Here is a 23,538-nt window from a genome sequence, read left to right as displayed (position 1 = left end):
TTCAATCTCCTACTAGGAGAGCGGTACGTGCCTGTAGGAAGGGGCCTGTTAAGAAAGCAGGGTGTCGGAAGCCAAAAAAAGCTGGCCCAACAGCTACCAATAGGGGAAATGTCCCTGAGTCCACCAATACTATTGAGGGGACTAGTCTGCACTCAAGTCAAATTGATCTCTTGGTCACAATTCTTGAATCTAAATTGGAAGTTCTGATCAGTCCCCTGGTGGCCAAGGTAGAATTAGTGCTTCTTAGGGTTACCAGACTGGAAGGCCTTGTAGAATCTTGTCTGACTCGGTCCACTGCTCCACTGAGTACCCACTTAGACTCAATAGGCTCTATGGATAACCGCCCGGTGGGTTCAGTTACACACTCTATAGATAGTAATAGGGTGGAAGGTTTGGGGGCTACTGTTCAGGTCCCACCAACTGTAAGTGTGCTGACCGCCTCATCTTCATCCTCACCTACATTGTCAGTAGGGTCGGCTAGTGCACAAAACACATTTAGTCAACCACGATTAATACAAAGGAGTACTCAGGAGTCTATAAGAGGGCCAGTTATTGATAGAAGAGGTATAACTAGGCGACATAATTCTATTAATCTCCCGCCAGATTGTGCACCATATACTGTGGTTCTAACAAATGTCCCAGAGGTTGACTTGTGCTCGAATGGCTCTGGGGTAGAAACGTATCCTGCTCTTAAAAACAAGACGCTTGCTTGGTTGAATAAGAACTGTGGATTTCCTTGTGCCCTTGCAAATGATATTTTATTTACCCGCAGAGTTAGTTGGATTGGCAATGGCCCTAAAAATAGAGGTGGAGACTGTATTATTATAAATTTCAAATACCCACAACACGTGGCAACAGTGCTTCTGAGAGCTACAACCTTGCCAACTCTAGAAAATATGGTTCATGCTAGACCTCTAGGTTTCTTTTATAATCATGGGCTCAATACTCAATGTCGTTTGTCGTATGTGCAAAGGCAATGTCCAAATGAGAACGGAAGAGGTATGGATGTCTGTACCCCGAATGTATCTGTGAATATGTCCCGGTCTCAAACTAGGGGGGAGCCAAGTCATCATCAGTCGTCTTATAGACAGACCGTTAACACTTTACCTCTTCACAATCGGTATGCTGCCTTATCTTCTATGGAGGAAAATGATTGACTGCCAAATGTCTTGGGAAACTCTTCCCAGTCGTCAGCATCGTCCATCAAGATTGCTACATGGAACATTGCTGGTTTAAAGAGCAAGTCTGGGATAGCTGAATGGGAAAGGACACTAAAATCTTTTGATGTCATTGCTTTACAAGAGACTTGGGACCAAACGAATAGCTTTTCCTTAGATGGCTTTTGTCATTTTTGCATTCCAGCTACAAATAGCATGGCAGGGAGACCTAAGGGGGGACTATTAAGCCTTTTCAAATTGGATATGAAAGGTACCTTAACTCAATGCCCCTCGGGCTCAGTAAATTGCCTAATTGTTGAGCTTTCGACCCAGGATAAGGGTAAGATCCTTTTTATAAATTTTTACAATTCGTATGCTAATGATTCCACCAGTCAAAATCTGGATGACCTGGATAAATTTTAGTCAGTCTATAGTATAAATGTTAATACTTTTGAGTTAATATTACTAGGGGACTTTAACATACATCCATGTACCCTACCATGTATTAGGAGGGATGAGGAAGGCCCTCCCTTTTCCTCAACTGCTCATCCAGAACATACTAGGCAGGGGGATTATCTTGAGCTTTTCCTTGCTAAATGGAATCTATATGAGTCTGGCTGTGGAGACGGGAATAGCAGGTCCCCTACGTTTAAGGGCAAAGAAAATGGTACTATTATTGATTATATTTATTTGTCTTCTTTTTTTCTAAATAGTGTTTTAAATTATTGTACTGAGGTGTCAGTTTTTAGTGATCATAATCCTGTTGTACTTGTTTTTAAGAACACTGAACTGATTTCTCTCAAACTGGTCGCAGAGAGTGGGGGCTTGAACCTCAAGGTCAAAGACCAGAATCGAAGGTTGAAGTGGACAAAAATAGTCCCTGAAACTTTTTTTCAGGAGGTCTTTTCTAAAGTGGAGGATGAAATCTCTATATGTCTAGCGGCAAATCCAGATCCTAAGGAGGTTATAGTAGCATTTGATCAGATTTGCTTAGAAATTAATCGTAGTCTCCAGGCTAAATCTAGCCAGAAGGCTCTAGATGGCAATAGATGGTTTGATAAGGAATGCTCTAAGGCACATGGTGTAGTACTTAAGGCATTAAAAACTATTCCTCAAGATCGATCAAAAATAGTAAATGCTAGGAAAGTGTATAAAAAAACCATTCTAGAGAGGAAAAGGACTCTGAAAGATAACGCCCTGGCTCAACTCTTGGATCCAGATACCCTAAAAAACAGTGGTTCATTTTGGAAAATAATAAATCAGCCCTTTTTTTCTGATGACACTAATACTCCTTTAGAGGCAAACATTCCAGATGAGGGCTGGATAAAACACTTTAGTCAGATATATTCTAATATTGGTCCTCTTGGTGGAATTTTAGCAGATGAAGTGGGGGAAATTTCCCCTGACAAGGATGCAGTTATTTTTGCAGTTGCAGATGTTGAAAGGGCCATAGACCTAACCACAAAAAACAAAGCCCCGGGCCCAGATGGGGTACCTGGGGACGTATTTAAAAGTTTTCCAAAATTTTGGTCTAAGGTATTATGTAAGGTTTTTAATAATCTTGCATTCGATAAAATCCCGTCCTCCTGGAAGAAATCTATAATTATACCAGTGTTTAAAAAGGGTAATAGGCAAGACCCATCTTGTTATAGGCCGATTTCACTGATTGATTCCTCTGTGAAAATTTTAGGTCGAGTTATCTTAAATAAATTGAACGATTGGTTAACAGAGAAAGGGGTCCTAGCAGATGTGCAGTATGGTTTTAGACCTAAAAGGAGTACTATAGATCAAGGCTTGAATTTGTATTTATTAATAGAGAAATACACAAAGGCAAAGGAGGGTTCCATGTATCTGGGGTTCATGGACCTCTCGTCAGCCTTTGATCTTGTAAATCGATCTAAATTATGGAAAATCTTACTTGACATGGGACTGGATAAGGCTCTTGTTAACCTTTTAGTAGATTTACATACTGACCTAACAGCTTCTGTTAGAGTTACTACTGCGGGGCGATGCACCAGCCACTTTAACTCAGAAAGGGGAGTCAGGCAGGGGTGCATCCTGGCTCCCCTTCTTTTTACTATTTATATAAATGCCTTGGAATCTACACTAAAAAATGCTACCCAGGACACCCCACGGATAGGAGAACTCGGTATTCCGGTTCTACTATACGCGGATGATGCTGTCCTGCTTTCTCGTACTGGTGTTGGTCTTCAACGATTATTGGATGTCTTTGAGGTTTTTATGACTTCCTTGGATTTAAAGATCAACGTTAAAAAGTCCCAGATTATGATCATGGGAAAGGGTAATAAAAATAAACTCCCCAAAACTTTTACTTGTGGGAGGCAAGAACTGTGTAGAGTAGCAACATTTCCATACTTAGGGATCACTTTCGATGATAAAGGTTCCTGGGGCCCCCAGATAAAAAATAGAAATGTTGCCCTTGTAAAGTCGTCTTCTGCTCTTCGGGGTTTTATGAATAAACTCGGGGCGAGGCCAATTATTAGTTTGCTAAAAATTTATGAAGCAAAATGCCTTACAATAGCAACGTATGGAAGTGCGATATGGGGCTATTGCTCTATGGAAAGTATTCAGATCACGGAAAATAAATTTCTAAGATCGGTTCTCTCTCTTCCACAGTCTACTTCCACACATATTGTCCATACTGAATTGGGTGTGGGCTATATTTCAGACTTGATCAAACTGGCCCCCGTTCTAGCCTGGCTAAAGATCTGGCTGAATCAAGAAATTCCGCTCAACCATTCCATTTTAAAAGATTGCCTGCAGCTGGATAAAGTTAATAAAATAGCGTGGCTAGTTTATATCAAAAATTGTTTTGTTAGATTAGGGAGAGCGGATCTTTTTTATTCCCCGGATTCAATAACTGTTAAAGATATTGGACTGATTAAAAGCATAATGAAAGATCTGTTATGTCTAGAAAGAGAACAAGTTGAATATGAGAAACCATCGGTGCGGGCCAGTATCATTTTGAGTACTTATGTGGGCCCCGAATTATATTTGTCTATTGTAAATCAACCCTTTCACCGGTTTCTACTTACACGCTTTCGGTTTAACCTGATCCATCTAACTCTTGGCCAGTTTCAAACCTGGTCTCCTCCGGAAAAAGGAACGCTGTGTAATTGTGATAATTTTTCGATCCAGAACACAATGCATTTTCTGTTATTCTGTGACCATTACGCGGCCTTAAGAAAGAAATACTTGTTCCCAATTCTAAAGGAGGAGGGGTTCATACAGGTCAAACCTGCCCTCTTGTTCTTACAGTTATTACAGACCCCTAGGATTATGTTCCATGTTGCTAGTTTTTTAGTGGGAGCTGTAAGGGTTAAGAAAAAGAAGTTTGCCATCAATCCGATTATTTTATTGTAATAAATTGAGTGACTAATTAATTTTTTATAGGAAATGTAATTTCTGCGAATCTGGGAGAATATTAATGTTTTACGTGAAATGATGTTTTTTTAGGATGTTTTACTTTACTGACCCCCCCTTTTTTAAACATTGTAGATAATATGAATTGTTGATTGCCGTAATATTTGATTGCACTTTTTTTTTTTATGCCTTTTTATGATATTTGTTTATCGAAATAAAGTACTTTGACTGACTGACTGACTGTATAAATATATCGCACTTTAGACAGATAATCAGAGGGATTCCGACCAGAGGGCATTGCCACCATCACTGATATCGATGCTGCAGTCGTCTTGACGCTGACCCAGTCTTCGTGTCTCTGCAGAATATGAGATAGAGACCTCATTCCAAGGTAACAAGGGTTGGAGGCTCCTTTCATGGACATGGCATTGGCAGATTAGGTTTAACAAACCCAGCTCTCCTTTAGGTAGGAGGTTAGGCCTTTCACATTAGGGTATTAGGGCATATTACATCTCGTATGTCTTTTCTATGCATTGCAAGATGGTGTAATAATGACTCTCATCTTCACAATTCTGTTTCTTGCATTATTCATTAGCCTAATCATTGCAGCCCATGCAACTAATCGCAAATTGCAGTTATGTTGAATAAAACCTATTGAAACTTTACTGCATCTTTGTCATTGCCTGTGTTTGTATGAGACATGATATATCTGTGCGAAAGGGGTAATCTCCGTTTAACCACAACACTCCCAGAGATGTCTTACTCTTGAGTCCATGCGTAAAGGATGCCACAAATCACCTTTTACTATTGTGTTTCCGGTGAGGAGCTGCTAGTGAGCCGGTAAGGTTGGGACAACAGTTGCGACTTGTTGTAGGAAAGATGTAGTCGACTACAAACAAAAGTACTGTAATCCTTTAACCAGCAGTCTTGCCTAGAGCAAGAGTCCAAACTACGACAACCCAGATTTACAAAGCCACTTTGCGTGGCTTTTCATGGCCTTGTAGATGTGATGTAAGGCAACAAGTCGCTGAGTTGCCTTACACTGTGCCAGGGAGGCGTACTATGGGTGTTGCAGTGGATGTTTCCACACAACACCCATGTGTTTTGACACATTCCCATTTAGAAGAATCTGTGAACCTGGGAATGTGTCACAACTTTATGCCTCCCTAGGGCAGGTGCAAAGAGGAGAAATATCTTTATTTTGCCCCGTTGTTTCCTCTTTCTATGTGTGCTGCCTTCTGCAATACACATGGAGAGAGGAAAATGTCTCTCTGGATTGCTTTTTGTGCAGGAAGGTGGCCCTTCCTGCACAAAAGCAATCCTGCCAACGCTGCAGACTCCTTTGCACTATGGTGCAAGGGTGCCTGCATTGGCGCTAGGCAGTAATTTGTGTGCCAGCACAGGGGAAAAGGACAGAAATGCACTGTAACCCGTAAATGCGGTGCACTTCTGTCCTTTTGACTTGGCGACTTGGCGTAGGGCAGTACAGCAGTCAGGCTTGTGGAGCTGGCCTACACCAGTTCCTTGAAAATATGTCCCACAGTCTTTACACACACTGAGTGTGCCTAAGTGACATTTTCTGTATTGTATTGCTCATTTCTTTCGCTGGTTCAGCTGTTTCTGTTTTGATTCAGCTTTTTGCCAGTGAAGCCTACAGGTGCAATGCAAAGCTTCTTAGATTTTATGGGTATGTTCAAGAGTAAGCATTGTCAGTAACATCATGTTATTTTCCCTCAATAGACTATCCTTAGGTCTGTCCATTGACAGTCTTGACTTATTTTAGCGCATATTTTTCATCTTATTCAGCTAGGGACATATTTACAAGAATTGACGCATTGCTGCGGTAAGGCAGCAATGCATCAGAAACATTTGTGCTGCGCATTATATTTCTAAATGGCTTGGATGCATTGTATTTACAATACGGCGCACAATGGTGTAAGGTCCCATGTTGCGTCAAAGAAAATTATGCATCCAGGGGAGGGATATCGTAGTGAAAACTAACCCATGTGCAGCAAAAGTGACGCTTGGCTGCTTTGCAACATGTAATGCAAGGCAAATCATGCTTGCATCACCTTGGAGTGTGTTTTGTGTCAGAAATCCAGCCAAAAGTGACACATTTAAAAAAACATTTCCCCGTACATCTAAAGGGAGAGGTGGAGTGGGCAGCAGGCAGCAACAAAAAAGTCAACAACTACAACCACTACAGCACCAGCCAGGGTGTCCAGACAGACCCGCAGGGGAGGAGGAAGAGGAAGACTAGTTCAAGTCAAAACGACAGTGTCAGAGTGCAAGAAGCGCTGGCACGATTACAAGTGCAGGACCAAGGAGAAACTCATCAGCAACCTGAAGGTAGCCATGCGAATCCGTGGAGGAGGACCTGAGGTCCCATAGGAGCTGACATCCTTGGAGGAGCAGGTGGCAGCAATCATCTCAGCAGAATTGGTGGCAGGAGTGGAAGGACCTGACAGTGCAGACTATGAGGACCAAGATACCTAGAAGGTAAGTGGCAACAAGGGACACTATCACCAAATATGTCATCATGCTGCATTCCTGCGCTGCACTGCACTGAGTGTAAGGGAAAGGGAAGGAACTGGCCAAATGTCTAGTCATACACCCTAGAAATGTATGCCAAAATGACCAGTCACATGTTGAACAGCCCAGTCCAGCTGCGTCCTTTGGCCAATCCATGTCTGATGTGCAGCACCAGTCCAGCTTCACCTTTAGAAACTGGGACTTGTTGTACATTGTATAGCACTAGTGACCAGGACTACAAGTGTCACAATACCAAGAAGAACATCTAGACTGGAGCACCATAGCATGAGAGGACACTGGAACCCTGCCCATCATGACTTCGATAAAACATGCCCCCCTGCACCATGAGGCTAGAGTGTTTTTCTTGGAGCCATGCAGCCTAATCCGGACTGCAAAGCAATGGAGTGGAATGGGGTTGTCAGAGGATAAACTCCTCACCTCAGAGGGGGGGGTCAGGTGTTGGGCATCTGAAGTACCATCACATACGAACAAGAGCCACATCTTTAGTCACTAGTGTGAAACTACATTACACACAACTGTCCTGCTGTGTGGGGTGCGAGCACACAGGGTCTAGCCTGTCATGTTAGACACCATCCTAACTCCTGTTATGTACAAATATTTAGGGGGGTGGCGATGCAAGTGATGCACACCAGAGAAACATGTATGTTTGTTCAAACAATAAATGGTGTGTTAGCCTGGTGGGCCTCAATAATGCAGTGCAATTAGGTGTGGCTGAGCACATTGAACTGGCACTGTGTCTAAATGGGGGCACATAGCACAGCAAGGAGGTGAGAAGTGACGTGTTTACCCCAAGGCAGCCTGAGCAATACACATGCACTGGTGTGTCTGATAGTGGCACACTTCTGTTGCAGCTGGAAAGGGATGACATATAGGAGGCTATAGGTGTACTAAATCCTACATGTGATGTGGACATGGGTGAAGATAGAGTGGTGCCTGGAGGGAGACGGAAGAAGAAATCTATTACCAGGATACATATGTCAAAGAAGGAGGATGTCAGAAGGAGAATTTTGAAGTGACAGGATGAGCTAGGTTACCACAACTATGTGCATTATTCAGTGATGGTTGAGGCTGGAAAGTATGAGTCTAATTGTGTGGAAAACGAGGGTAGGTACATGTCAATGGTTATCACTTGCATGTAGGGGTACAGCTTGACACATAGCCCTCAAATACAGGCAGCCATGTTGGGCAATTGGAAGTGGTGACTCATATTGTAGGGCTTGCCATCACATGAGAGTCAATCTATGATCCGGGTTTCATCAGTGTGTGACAGTAAGTGGAGTCCTTGGCCCTAAATGAGGATCACCAGAAGAGCCATGCACATGTACAAGTGGGTGTGGCTGTATCTAATGATGTGTGGTACTCTGCAGATAACTAACTCTGGCAATGATGAAACGGGGTGAGAGTCAGCGCTAGCTCAGAGCCTATCCCCTCATAGTTAGTACACATTGGCCACTGTTTTCAAATATGTAGCAAATTGTGTGTTTAATGAAATCCCATGAGTCTACACAGATAGCACAACCATGATAGGTACATGCACTTACACATTCCTGCAGTGTAGCAAGCTTGCTAGCTGTGTGGAGTAGTGTGGATGCGTGACCAATATGAGCCCTTGCCCAGATAAATGCACAATGTGCATGAAAGTCAGCACAACAAAAGACTGACGTGATGTACTGTGTGTAAGGCAGACAGCAGGATCCAATTAAATACACTACCAAACTCACATCACTTTCACAGGAGCTGTGGCCTGGAGTAGTGGCCAGAGGGAATGCATGGCATCCTGGTGACTTGTTGGAATGTGCACAGCATTGCTGTCAATACCATTAAACACATGTATGGCCATTGTAAAAAAGTAAGGTAACCTCCAAGGCAGATGTGGACCTTACCTCACATTTCCCGCACAGGCAGGCTAGCCAGCAAGCTGTGTAACTCATTCAGTTGTGTGTGAACAACACACAGAGACTGTGATCTTAAAGGCAACTACAGTTCCACTTGGCCTCAGTACATACTGTTCATATAGGTACTGCACATCAATGTTAAAATAAAAGTGAATGAGGATAAATATTGTATGCCAGCCAGATTACTCATGTCAACATCTAGCATAGATCACCATTAACATATCTCAATTTTGTTGCAGAGGGAGAAACTCCTCCTGCTGACCACCTACCTGTCCTGGATGACCAATTGCTGGTAATGACACTTTTCAGCAAATCCTGGACTATAATTTATCACCTTTTCTGGTTGGTGAGTGGCTGACAGCATTGATGGGTCTCCAGAGGAACCACCTACAATGGGACCTGCCCCATCTGCTAGCACAAACCCAGCCCTGGGCTCCGAGGACCCCCAAGGTGTCTTCTAAAAGCAGGCTGTAGGAGTCCAGAGTTAGCTGGTAGATGAGGTGCAGGCAGGGATGGAGACCATTTTGGACATGCTACAGGGAGTCCAGAGTCGCCTCAGTCCCAATAAGGACACCTCTGAGGTAATAAGAGGCAACTACTCTCCGCTTCTGAGATTAGAAGAGTCCATGTCAGACATCACAGGTGTCATAAGGCAGAGCCAAAAACAATAGCTCTGCCAATGTGACACCAGTGAAGTTGCAACCCAGTTGGGGCGATACATGCCATCCTTGAATCTATGGAGTGGAAGCAAGACTCCTATATTGCAACAATGGGTGCCTTTCACAATGACTTTGCTGTGCTGACAAGCCAGCATGCCCTTCTCAGTGCTGGCTGCCTTTTTTGTTGGCCCAGGCAAATGCTGCTGGGGACAGGGGAGTCACATCTTTAGCCCCTGATGTGTGTATGGCTCAGATGTCTTCTGCACAGACACCGCCACCTTTAGGGGAGACGCAACACACATCAGATAAGGAAGATGTGGACTTTATCAATTTACGGCGAAGAACTAGCCAGTAACATTTGTTTGTGGCTCTTAGCCACTTACCCATTGGACCTGTGTTGATTATAATGCCATCACCCTTGTCATCTTGTACTGTCTCCTTTGTGTTTTCCCACCTGTAAGCCTGATCCATTTCTGGGCCATCGATCAAGCCTACCTTCCCTAATGGCAATTTGGATCTCCTCCTCACTGGAATACCCTTCCCCTCCAAATGTCACATGACACCTATCCTCCATGGACTCTGTCTGGACATCCTTTAGCTCTCAAACAATTTTTGGATTGTTGCTGCAAGAACTGCTACTGTGAATCAGCCTATATACACACCTGTAAATAAATACACTCCCTTTAATGTGCATGTTGTATGCATGTCCATGGTGGATGTATTGATCCATAAGATGCTTCAGACCATCTAAAGAGGACAGTGCTACAGTCCCTATCATATTCTCTTGTTGGACAAGGTCAAGCAACATGGACCTGCCCTGCCATGGCATCATGTGCACAGTCTCTTGGAACTACTGAATTTCATGGTGTTAAAATAAGCATCAGTAAATAGAGTGGCACACAGTTAAAAATCCCATACAATCACAATGTCATACTTAGCAAGTAGTCAATGGCAAGGATGATTGAGATTTCTGGGCAGGTGATGGCTAGCTACTTCTATGGATCCTAGCCAGCTAACAACACTGATGTTACAGTAAAATGGTGCAAGGGTGAGTGTGTAAGTAGCTGGCATCAGTGTTTGAACCAACACATCCATGATTTGTGACTATGGGTTGACATACTCATCCCTTTAATACATGTAGCATAACTTACACACATAGTGCAACAGTAGGCTGTGTGTCCATTCACACAAAGAGGGCCACTTACAGTGCCTAAACATGGTTGAAGATCCCTTAAGTGACTCAGTTGCAAAATTGACTGACTCTTGCCCATAGGCATCTCACATAACTACACATATCTACAAACACTGCAGGGAAATCCTACAGCATGTGCTTAAGTCTACCTAAGCATATATGACAACTCCTTCGCAGTAAATCATTAAGTAGTCGTGAACAGAGAAACATTGTTTACTATAAGTAATATGAAATAGCAAAATCTAAAACTATCTACACTATACTAACTAACTAACCCAATCTAAACTAAGACTAAACTAACAATCTAACTATCCTACACTACCTTAAATTAACTCTATCCTAACCTCCCTAACCTTATCCTACTCATACTTAACCTAACATCAATCCCCCATCCCCTATCACACACAGGGCCTGATTTGGAACTGGGCAGGTGGGTTACTCCGACACAGCGATGAGGGATATCCCATCCGCAGAAATCAAAATCCCTTAAGAGATTAGGATTTAGTTGTTGGCGGACGGGATATCTGTCATCGTTGTGATGGAGTAACCATCTGTCAAGTTCTAAATTAGGTTCATAGTCACACAATACAAACATAAAGTACACCTATACACAAACTAACTATATATTAAAACCTAAACAAATATATATGTATATATATATACATATATATATGTTTTAATTATTTTACAAATACTCCCCACCCACTAAAACCTTACAAAAGTCTAAAAACGAAAATTTGGAAAATTATCTAATATCTAGCTTACCTTAACCTGTACTATCTGAAACCACCTAAAAACGATGTTAACTATTGAAAAAATATAGAAAAGTAAAAAATGTTCAGACGAGCTGTGATAGCTGTTCCACAGCCTTATACAAGTTTGTCAAGGCTGCGCCTCTCTATCACTGTCCACTGTTTCATAAGGTTTCTTTAGTTCTCAAATGATGGTGTACTGGAACACCGAGTACCAACAAGATTGCCTCCTTGCTTGTGTGGCCAGATGTGTTGGTGGCGGTGGAGCTAGTGGTGCAACACTTGTGCTTGCCTATGTGTGGATAGAGCCTGCCTGACCTGGCTTGCCCTGCTCAGGCCTGGCTTAGTCCTGGTCTGTGGCAGCTTGCTTCTGGTGTGTCCTGGTCAGTTGGTGATGTAGGGACTGCTGGTGTGTGTTGTCTGCCAATGTTCCATGTTGCTGCAGCTTTAGCCCACATATACAGTCTTTGCATTTTCTTAAATGCTTTTGCCCCATTCCTCACCTGCTTGTAACGATCCCTCCTCTGCTCAAATGTGCGGGTCTCATCAGCATTCATTTTGGCTAGTGTGAAAATAATAATAAATTGTTAGCACAGTTAAGACGTACATGATGTCTGAGATGAATAGTCTGACATTGTAACACAATCCAATGTATCTGAGCAGAACAATTCCAGCAATAGTGATTGAGCTATGGACAATATGTTGTCACTACATAGACATACCTTACTACAATCAGTAAAACTGAGTCAAGTGGCATCTGTGTGGTTGCAGAAACTGTAACGGTACTCACAATGAGATAGCTCACATGTCGTACAGGCCAAATATTCACACTCATGAATATGTCCAGTCTATAAATATGACACATGGGCCCAGTTTACCAAAATTGAGAGCTGGAGTTGGATCCATCAAAAATACATATCATTGATCATGAACATAAGTGTAAGTGGATGAGGTGATACAGTAAAGGCAGTATGGCTTGCCTTGGCATACCCCATCTGGACTTACAAAAGGCTGCACAGGTTGCAGCCCTCACTCACTCTCTCCTGGGCTAAATTGTGGGAGGGCAGCAGCACTTTTGCAACACGTAAAGTGGTACATTCATCACACAGAGCTTGGAAAAAAGGTATGAAACCACACAATGGCACCCTGTGTGGTTTTCATTGGGATCATACATATAAAGTTCTGCAATGCAGGCTTAAGAGCTGTGTTGCCTTACTCAGCACTCAGTAGGCCTTCCATGGGTGTCACAGGGTGCTTATCCATGCAACACCTATGGGGTATCACAAACCCCCAGATTAACAGGAACATGTGGCCCAGGTGATGCTGCAAATAGTTATGCCTCTCAAGGTGAGGCCCCAGCTGTATCTTCATTTTTCAACATTATTTCTTCTTCCTATGTGTGTTGCATTCTGCAGAACACATAGGAAGAGGAAAACACCTCTTAGGATTGTTTAAGTGGAGGAAGGTGCCCTTTCCCACAAAAAAGAACCACAAACAGTACAGGCACCCTTGCACCACAGTGCAAGGGTGCCTGTGTTGGTCTTGGCAGGAAAAACGTCTCTAGTGCAGGGCAAAAGGACAGGAATGCACGGGTGTATTCCTGTCTTTTCACTTTGGCATAGGGCAGCACAGCAAGGAGACTGGTTGCGCTGCCCTAAGCCAAATATCCATGAATAAGCACCTGATTACATCTGCTGAGATGTGTACTTCCTGTGAGCCCGCTTACATACACCTAAGAGTTATGACATAGGCCCTCATTACAACCCTGGCGGTCGGTGTTAAAGCGGCGGTAAGACCGCCAACAGGCCGGCGGAAAAAAATGGAATCACGACCATGGCGGAAACCGCCAACATAGACAGCCACTTTAACATTCCGACCGCCATGGCGGTACAAACAAACAGCGCTGCGGTCACCGCCAACAGACAGGCGGAAGACAAGGTTCCGCCCACTGTATTACAACAGTCCAATCCTCCACCTTTTCCGGGGCGGATACACCGCAAACAAAAACATGGCGGAAACAGGACTTGGAAGGGAAAACGCTCACCTCTACACACCCCACGAGGAATCAGGACGCCATGGAACCCGAACTCCAGATATTGCCAGCCTTTATCTTCCTGCTTCTCTACCAGGAACAACAAAGACGGTGGCGAAGACCACAGTGAGTACTGCACCTACGACACAGGGGAGGGGGGGAGGAGAAAAAGAGTGACACACACACGCAACATTCCCACCCCCACCCACTACAACACACACACAAGTACATGTTGATACATTACATTAACAACCCCCAACTCCCCCTGGAAGAAAGCAAGGACAAAAGAAAATGATTCGAACGTTTGAAATCTATTCAAAAACAGTAATCAAAAATATATACATTCATATATATATTTACACTAGAAACAAATATATACACCAAGAATACAAGTCCAAGGTATTCCACCATCATAGTCCGTGGACCACTGGGCCCAAAATGTATGGGTGAGGCCCACACTCAATACCCGATCAAAACGGAGAGAACACTGCTGGGGCATCAGATAGAAATACAACAGGCACCTCAGGGGGAACGGGAAGGGGGGGCACTTCAGCCGGATGAGTGCACAACGCCATATCCACGAGGGGGCTCCATGCCCATTGATGTATCCTGGGGAGTGCAAAGCCACAGTCTCTCAAGTCTCTCCAGTAGGTGGTTTGCCCACTGCTGTATCCTGGGGAGTGCAAAACCACAGTCTCTCAAGTCTCTCCAGTGGGTGGTTTGCCCACTGTTGCATCCTGGGGAGTCCAAAGCCACAGTCTCACAAGGTTCTGGACGGGGCTTTGTGCCCAGAGGGCTTCATCCTGCCAAGGACTGAGGTAGTGGTTGTGAATCTCCACTGGTTCGGGAGGGGGCTTTGTGCCCAGAGTGCTTCATCCTGCCAAAGACAGAGGTAGTGGATGCCTTTCCCCACTGGTTCTGGAGGGGGATTTGTGCCCAGAGTGCTTCATCCTGCCAAGGACAGATGTAGTGGATGCCTTTCTCCACTGGTTCTGGAGGGGGCTTTGTGCCCAGAGTGCTTCATCCTGCTCGTGGCGGCCTCAGTAGCATCAGAATCTTTGGCGCTCACTGGCCTGCGGTGCTGGTGGCAGCAGTGTCCTGTTCAGCGGTGCTGGTGGCGGCGGTGTCCTGTTCAGCTGTGCTGGTGGCAGCGGTGTCCTTGACAGCGGTGCTGGTGGCGGCCGGGTCCTGTTCAGTGGTGCTAGTGGTGGCAGTGTCCTTGGCAGCGGTGCTTGTGGCGTTGATGTCCTTTGCAGCGGTGATTGTGACGGTCTTGTCCACTGTGCAGGTTTTCCCAGACTTGCCTGTTTTACTGTGCCCCTTCCCCACCTTGGATGGTGGCGCAGCTGCCTCCACACTCCCAACTGTACCCCTGGGAGAGGCTTTGGTGGCCAACTTTTTGTGCTTTTGAGGTGGGGGACTCTCTGTGCTCTGGCTCCTTGGCCCACTGGCTACCCTGCTGCCGGGCACACTCCAGAAGCCAGTTACTACTGGCACCACTGTTCCCGCAGATGTTGTGGCTGATGTGCTGGGTTGGGACCTGGAGAGGCGGGCCCTAGGAGACTGAAGGGGTGGGAGAGGTGAGGGGAAGAGGTCAAGGTTGGACAGGAAAAGTTTTTGGGACACAATGGGACGGGTAGATGGAGCGGGTTTGGGAGTGGAGGAAAAGGTAGTGGTTGTAGGAGGTGTACGTTTGGTGACTTTGGGTGAAGGTGCATGGGCTGGAGGCTGTCGTGAGGTGGATGGCTATTGGGTGGGTGTGTGGCTGCATTTGTGTACCTTGGGAGCTGGGATCACAGACACACTGGGGGAGGACAAAGGGGATGCGTGAATGGTAGTGGGGTGCTGACTGCACGTGAGAGGGGTGTGGTGGTGGGTGTGCTGGTGATGGAGGTAGTGGCTGACGATGTAGTGCACGCAGGTGTGAGTGGAGACGAGACTGGGAGGGAGGAGGGAGACGAGGAGGAGGGAGACACAGTGGAGGCAGTGGCTGTTGGTATGTCTGCATGTGTATGATGCTTGCGTGAGTGCCTGTGGGATGTGTGGTGCTTATGTTTGCCTGAGCTTCCCTTGTGTGTTGACGTGTGTTCATGCTGGTCTGATGGTGTGCTTGGGATAGGCTGAGGTACAGTGGTTTGGGTCTGGGTGGAGGAAGTTGGAGGGGGGAGGCTAGAGACAGGGACAATGGCTGCCATCAGTGCTGAGGCCAGAGTCTGAAAAGCTCGCTGATGGGCTGCCTGACCAGAATGAATGCTCTCCAGGTATGCATCGGTCTGTTGCAACTGCCTCTCTACACCCTGGATGGCATTCAAAATGGTAGACTGCTCAACGGTGATGGACCTGAGGAGGTCAATGGCCTCCTCACTGAGGGCAGCAGGGCTGACTGGGGCAGGGCCTGAGGTGCCTGGGGCGAAGGAGATGCCCACCCTCCTGGGTGAGCGGCCACGGGGCAAACACTGAGGGGCTGCTGGGAGGGCGGTGCTGGTAGGGGGGGTGGCGGCTGTACCTGAAGATGCGGGGGGCACAGAGGGGCCCACCACCGCAAGGGAGCTCCCATCAGAGGAGGAGTCCATGTCGCTGGTCTCAGCTCCTGTCCCCGCCGTGGAGCTCCCCTCGCCCTCCGTCCCACTGGTGGCTTCTGACTCAATTGTGTCGCCCTCCAGGGCCATGTGGGATGCAGCTCCCTCCTGCTCCGTTGCCACTGCTCCTCCTCCTGGTGATGCTAATGCACACAAGCACAGGGAGACCACAAAAAGGGGGGAGAAGACAGAAGAAAGACAAGTTGAGTGCATCCAATACTGCTACTGTTGGTGGACACTACAGACACAGAAGCCCCCTGCACTATGCCGTGCACTTGGAGTTCCCTAATCAATCACAGGGACATGGGTTACAAGGCTATGCCCGATTGCTGCACACATGGAAGTCACAGGAGCCTGACTAGTTTAGTTGGATCTGTACACAGGTTGGGTGGGATGCCACAGGGCCTGCCTTAAGAAGGGACCTTGCCTACTAAACTCGCCCTGCCCTAGGGGAACCCACAGCCCACCTCCCCCACCCAGACACCTCCAATGCACGCTGAATCAGCTGAATGAGAGTGTACTCACCCCCTTGTGGCTGCTGTGATGCCCTCAAGCACCCATCCAACTCCGTATACGCCACCGCCAGAATCCGGAACATCAGGTGGGTTATGGTGCGACGGGCACCCCTCCCACGTTGGGAGGCCATCCCCAGCTGGGCCTCCGCCGTCTTCTTGCTCCAGCGGCGAATGTCCTCCCATCTTTTACGGCCCATGGTCTGGACTTCCTAGCCGATGGCACGCCAAATATCCTTCTTCTGGTGGGCGCTGACCTACAGGAATAGTACAGGGGAAAAGGAGAAGATATAACCATCCACACCGTCACAGTCATTGGCCCGCATCCCTACCCTTGCCATGACGCACATGCACTCACCGTTGTTTCATGCACGCCTCATTCTACCCATCCCCTATCTTTCATCCAAACCACTCCAAACAGGCATTGCCCATACAGCATGCTCCCAGTGTACTTAGCTGTTTGTCTGGAGGAACGTAGAGTAGCGCGTACTGGGGGAGGACCCCATCCACTAGTTTCTCCAACTCCTCCGTGCTGAAGGCAGGGGCTCTTTCCCCAGACACACAAGCCATTGTCTCTTCCAAACTGATGTCACAGCAGCACTTGCAGTGTAGGTCCTCGCCTGTCGAAGATCAGGTATCAAGTGAGTGAACAGAGAGAAAATGGCAGTTACGTCCGCGGCGCTGCGTACCGTCACTGCTGGTGTACATCGTCATTGGCTCCTGAGACCCATAGGGTCCAATGTTAACCAATGCAGGATTGCGCCGCGGTCTCCGACCACCTACCGCAACGGTGTACAACGCCAGCGCAGTTACCTCATATCCCCTTGTCCCACATTACAGGTCAGGCAGCCGCCATTTCAGGGGGCCACATGGCATTAATTTTGACTGCGTCACACATATCTAGGCCTTGCTTAAACACTAATACAGCCATATGTCGATTTTAAAACATTTTCCGACCTGTCGACAATGGAGGAGCAACATGTAATTATCACCTACAGACTTGATCGTACCACAATCCTTGAACTGTGTGCCCAGTTGGAGCCAGACCTGATGTTAGCTATCCGCCGTCCCACAGGAATCCCCCCTCTAGTGCAGGTCCTGTCAGTACTCCATTTCCTGGCAAGTGGGTCTTTTCAGACGACAGTGGCCATAGCATCAGGGATGTCCCAGCCTATGTTCTCCAAAGTGTTGTCCAGAATGTTGTCTGCCCTGCTGAAACACATGCGCAGCTACATCGTTTACCCTCAGGTGGAGGATTTGCCGACAGTGAAAGTTGACTTCTATGCCCTGGGACTTATTACCAACATCATAGGTGCCATTGATGGGACACATGTGGCCTTGGTCGTCCCCCCCGCAGGAGTGAACAGGTGTACAGAAACCGAAAGAGTTACCATTCTATGAATGTGCAGATGGTGTGTTTGGCCGACCAGTACATCTCCCATGTAAATGCCAAGTTTCCTGGCTCAGTGCATGACGCTTACATTCTGTGGAATAGCAGCATCCCTTATGTGATGGGGCAACTCCAGAGGCACCGTGTGTGGCTATTAGGTGAGGACATGGACCCAATACAGTGTGACTAGGTTTCTGGGTCTGGGGATGTCCCTAAGAGTTTGTGTGTGTCTAACAGTTGTCCCTCGCCATTTGCAGGTGACTCTGGTTACCATAACCTGTCATGGCTACTGATCCCAGTGAGGAATCCCAGGACAAGGACAGAGGAATGCTACAATGAGGCCCATGGGCGAACTAGGAGGATTATAGAGAGGACCTTTGGCCTCCTGAAGGCCAGGTTCCGGTGCCTCCATATGACAGGTGGTTCCCTATTCTACTCACCAAAGAAGGTGTGCCAGATCATCTTGGCCTGCTGTATGCTTCACAACTTGGCTTTGCGATGACAGGTGCCTTTTCTGAAGGAGGATAGTCCAGATGGAGGTGTTGTGGCAGCTGTGGAGCCTGTGGACAGTGAAGACGAGGAAGCAGAAGAAGAGGACATAGACAACAGGAACACTGTGATCCAGCAACCACGTTTTGCACCTCCTTTGAGCCCAGATCCTGCAGCTTCTGAGGGTGCTGGCTGACATCCTGAGGGCTCTCTAAAGTGCTGAGACCATAATATATGTATGTATGTATGTACTATTATGATGTCTGTGTTTGATACATGTCAGTCTATGAATCAATACAGAATCTGGCCAAAGTGTCTTTAGGACTGCTTTTGGACAATGATTATGTCATAATCATTGTAGCATTGAAGCACAACAAAAGAAGGAAGCATACATATATTAGCTACACCTACATCCTGAGGGCTCTCTAAAGTGCTGAGAGCCCCCTCTTCCTCCTCACATAGAGTTGAGGCCCCCAGGTCCTTCCTGGGTCCAGCCAGCGCCATTTTGATGAAATACACACTTTTGTTGTAGTCAAGGCTTGTTGGCACCTTCCAACACGAAATCTCATCAGCAATGATCTTCACACCATGGGACATCTTTGGCATTATGCAGGAACCTGCTAGCATCTTCCTAGGGTGCTTTTCTGCAGTCTTCAACAAACCGAGGACTCTTCTTTTGCACCCTCTTCTGGGTTGGGAGAGGCTCCTTTCCTTCCTGGAACGTCTTTCGACTTCTGTACCTGGTCCCCTTCCTTTGCAGGTCTTCAGGTCCAATAATCCAGCAATTGTTCTTTGCAGACTTGGTTGGCTGCTGCAAAATCACAAAAACAAGGTGTAGTGTGTCCTAAGGAAACTTGCAGTACTTTACTCCTGCTTTTCTGGGCTCTGGGGTGGGGTAATTTACTTACCTTTACTGTATTCTTACTGTCCCAGCGATTCTGCACACACTACGCTTGTCTAGGGGGGAATTTGTGATTCACATTCCACTTTTTTAGTATATGGTTTGTTTTGCCCCTACACCTATTTTCTCCCATTGCATTCTATAGGATTTCCTACTGTTTGCATTGCTCTATGACTATTTACTTGTCTAATTTTGGTGTCTAGTGTATATATTGTGCATAATACTTACCTCCAGAAGCAGTATTGTCTCTAAGATATTTTTGGTACTGTGTCACCCAAATAAATACCTTTATTTTTAGTAACACTGAGTATTGTCTTTACTTGTGTATAAGAGTACTGTGTAACTATAAGTGGTATTGCATGAGCTTTGCTACCTCTATCAGCCTAAGCTGCTAGAACACTACTACATTCACTAACAAGGGATAACTGGACCTGGAGTTAGGGGTAAGTACCCAGGGTACCCACTACAAACCAGGCCAGCCTCCTACATGTAGAAACACGCGTTTCTGCTTCTGTAAGTCGCACTGATGCATTTTTTATGTCTTGCCTCAACAGTGTCATGTCCACCCTTACCTCCTCTATTTTATTTTCAACCACTGCCTGGGAGGACTGTAAGGCCCGGAGGATCTTATCTGTACGGCCATTGCTGCCCTGCACCTGGGCAGCGTCTCCAGGGGCGTCCCTCCCAGGACCCTCCATCGGGGCTGTGAACTTATCAATGCAAGGCTGGGAGGACGACGGCTTCACCTTCTTATCTCTCCCCATATTGTTAGGGAGGCCAGTAACAATTACAGTAGTGCATGCAGCTCTTCTCCACAGTTCCTGTGAAGATCAATGTCTTGGCAGAGGGTCCCAGGGACAACACCACATTCACCTCCTGAAGAGGGTCCGAGCAGTCAGCAAAGAGCAACCAGCGGACCACACTGCGCTCCCAACTGATGTCCGCAGTCATCAAACGCCTCCAGGTGCAGATGGGGCACCATGCTCCATTCCTGGGGGCACGGGTCACCTCTGGCAGTAACCCAGAGGCGGGGGGAAACGCTTCACACCAACCCCAGCTCCACACCCAGCAGGCCGGGCCCAGCTGTACTCCTTCGATCAGCCCGCTCAGCCTGCCGGCACCTCCGTGGGTTTGGTCTGTTTGATTGCGGGCATGTGCGGACCTACACCACCCCTCTCTGTAGCAGTCGGGGCAGGCACCACGCGGCGAACGGGGCTAGCCCCCTCCAGGACTGGACGTCTCCGGCCCAGCCCCAGGCCCCCGCACCGCTCACCAGGCCCCTACAGGGAAGCTCAGCACCTCACAACAGGCGCTTTAGGGCCGCGCCGCGAAGCCCTCAGGCCCAGGCTAGGCCAGGGGCCGGTGCCTCTGCCCCAGTGCCAGCTCAGCTCAGCTCTCTTTCTCAGACACATGGGTTGGGCCTCTGCCACCACCCCAGGCCAGCGAGGGCACCCAGACCACGTACCTCCAGGCTCCAACGTTGCGTCAGTTATCCGGGGAGTAGGCAGTCCCGCCAGGCACTGCTTAGTCCCTGGAGCGGCCGCCATTTTGTGCAAGTCCGCCGCCTGGGTCTTGCCGCCAATCAACTCCACGGCTCGAGGAGAAGCCGAAAAAATGCCTCCACTTGACTCACAGCATGCCCTGCATCGAGCCAGGACTGCCCATACCAGTCCTGCGGGGCCATATGCAGCGTGGATGGCAGAGGATGATGGAGGGGTCTGGAGCACTCTCAGAGTGCGACCGCCATCTTGACACCTGAAAGAAGGAGTATTTCTAAGGGAGCAGATTTGCTACGTTTTTGGAAAACTTGTTGTTATATATATATATTCAAAATCCTGATCCAAAAAATAAAAAAAGATAAAACCTCTTAGCAAAATGAGTATAAGAAAAACAACATAGAAGACATTACAGAGCCAACTCGGGGTCCCTAGAGGCTACTATCAAACCACGAATGCACTTGAGGGTATCACACCCCTAACACTCCTGCTGAAGATGTGCTCCTGCCCATCCCACTTGGGCCTGACCGTTTTCCCTGGGAACTCATGACTTCTGTCGCATACAACACAACTACCTGGAGTCCCTGTCCTGAGATCACTTATTTTTTATGTATTTTATCTGCATGCACTCTTCGTCTCTGCTACAAGAAGCCTTGGTGGCAGAGTTGTCGAATCAGTTCATGTAGGCAGGGCTCCATGTTTCTAGTCCTTGCCTTTTATAAATCATTTCATTTTTATGAAGTAAGTGTCAGCCCCGTGTACTAAGTCTGAATCACAAATAGAGGAAGGCACACAGGAAAATTAATATGGCAAGCCAAGACAGAGCCAATCCACTGATCTGGCTTGACTCTAAGAGTCTGTGCACCAGGTGAGCCAGGAAAATGTTTGGCATGTATATTTTGCAACAAACATAATAATATAACATCATGTAAATATGACACAATGTAAAAATATTATGCAATCTCTTTAAACTCTCTCTAATATTTGTTAGACTGGAGCTAGAGAAGTAAGTCAGAACATTAAGGGGGTCATTCCTACCCTGGCGGTCATTGACCGTCAGGGTAGGTGACGGAGGAAGCACCGCCAACAGGCTGGCGGTGCTTCCGGGGGCATTCTGACCGCGGCGGTAAAGCCGCGGTCAGAAACAGGAAACCGGCGGTGTCCCGCCGGTTTCCCGCTGCCCCAGGGAATCCTCCATGGCGGCGCTGCTTGCAGCGCCGCCATGGGGATTCCGACCCCCTTACCGCCATCCTGTTCCTGGCGGTTTTCATGGGGCCCCTGGGGGCCCCTGCAATTCCCATGCCACTGGCATGGGCACTGCAGGGGCCCCCTAACAGGGCCCCACATTGATTTTCAGTGTCTGCTTGGCAGACACTGAAAATCGCGACGGGTGCAACTGCATTCGGAGCCTGCATCCTCGTGGAAGGGGGTTTCCCGCTGGGAGGTGCGCGGCCTTCTGGCGGTCGCCCGCCAGCCCAGCAGGAAACTCAGAATGACCGCCGCGGTCTTTTGACCGCGGTACGGTCTTCTGGCGGTTCCCGCTTGGCGGGCGGTGACCACCGCCCGCCAATCTAGGAATCAGGCCCTAAATCTGACTCCTCCTACATCTGTAGCTTCCCCTATGTTAGATGGACTTAGTCAGACTAGTAAATAAGACTGCCCACCGTCCCCTACCCAAATATGTGTTTTCCAGTGTTTCTGCAACTGGAGTTAAGATAGTGTCATTGTTTTTTTTTTTAATGTATGCAGTTTTACCTTAGAATTTGGATTGGAGTTCAATTAGTAAATATAATTCTAGACTTTTTTTTCGCTACATCAAATATGTATATTTTGATTTTTTAAATATATTTTTTCAGTTATGTCTTGTTTTAACATTATTATAGATTTGTGTAATATGTGTATTTTAAAAATATTTTACGTTTCAAAAATTTACAATGTACAAATGAGCTAACGAAATGTGTTTATTTTTCAATAATAATGTTTAATAATGTTATATGTAAATAATGTTTTTAAAATAATGTATACTTTTTGTATTGATTTTTATTTTACAAATATTTGTATAAATTACTCAATTTATTTCATATATTAAGATTCAATAATGTTATTCTGTTAATTTTAAAACATTATTTGAATGCATCTATCTTTTTGAGACATTTATTTTAAGTTTGCAAGTTGTTCAATTAATTTATTTTTTCGAGTTTTATACATTTTACATTATATCAATTTAAAACAATGCTTGTATTTTAAATGTGAATAATGTTATTTACAAAAAAGCATGTCAACTCAATATAGTTGATGTTGATATTTTTACGTTGATATTATGACACCACAATATTTTTGTGGTCAGCATTCTGACATACAACCCTGTTACCTCAGACCTATGTACTAGCCACCTTTGAGGGTGTACTAGCTATAATATTGTACTTCTTTTCTACTCTTATTATGAGGACAAATGTTGATATATAGAGTTTTGTGTTAGTATAGAGTACTCTAGTATGTACAATAACTTCTTTTTTCAGTGTGATGTGATCAACTCTTATTTCATAT

At 46.4% G+C, this 23,538-nt stretch overlaps 1 long non-coding RNA gene across 1 annotated transcript in view; it reads right to left on the bottom strand.

Annotated features, from left to right (window-relative positions):
• The window catches only part of LOC138297296 (uncharacterized), a 108,561-nt gene that overhangs the window by 40,676 nt on the left and 44,347 nt on the right, over positions 1 to 23,538 (bottom strand). Inside the window, exon 3 of the long non-coding RNA XR_011204002.1 lies at positions 12,096 to 12,154. This is a non-coding gene — a long non-coding RNA (uncharacterized lncRNA). The remainder of the gene's footprint in view (positions 1 to 12,095; positions 12,155 to 23,538) is intronic.

Source organism: Pleurodeles waltl, chromosome 5 (assembly GCF_031143425.1).
Source record: "Pleurodeles waltl isolate 20211129_DDA chromosome 5, aPleWal1.hap1.20221129, whole genome shotgun sequence".
Lineage (NCBI taxonomy): Eukaryota > Metazoa > Chordata > Amphibia > Caudata > Salamandridae > Pleurodeles > Pleurodeles waltl.
Note: the sequence above shows the minus strand (reverse complement) of the source record. Positions and strands in the feature narration are given on the sequence as shown.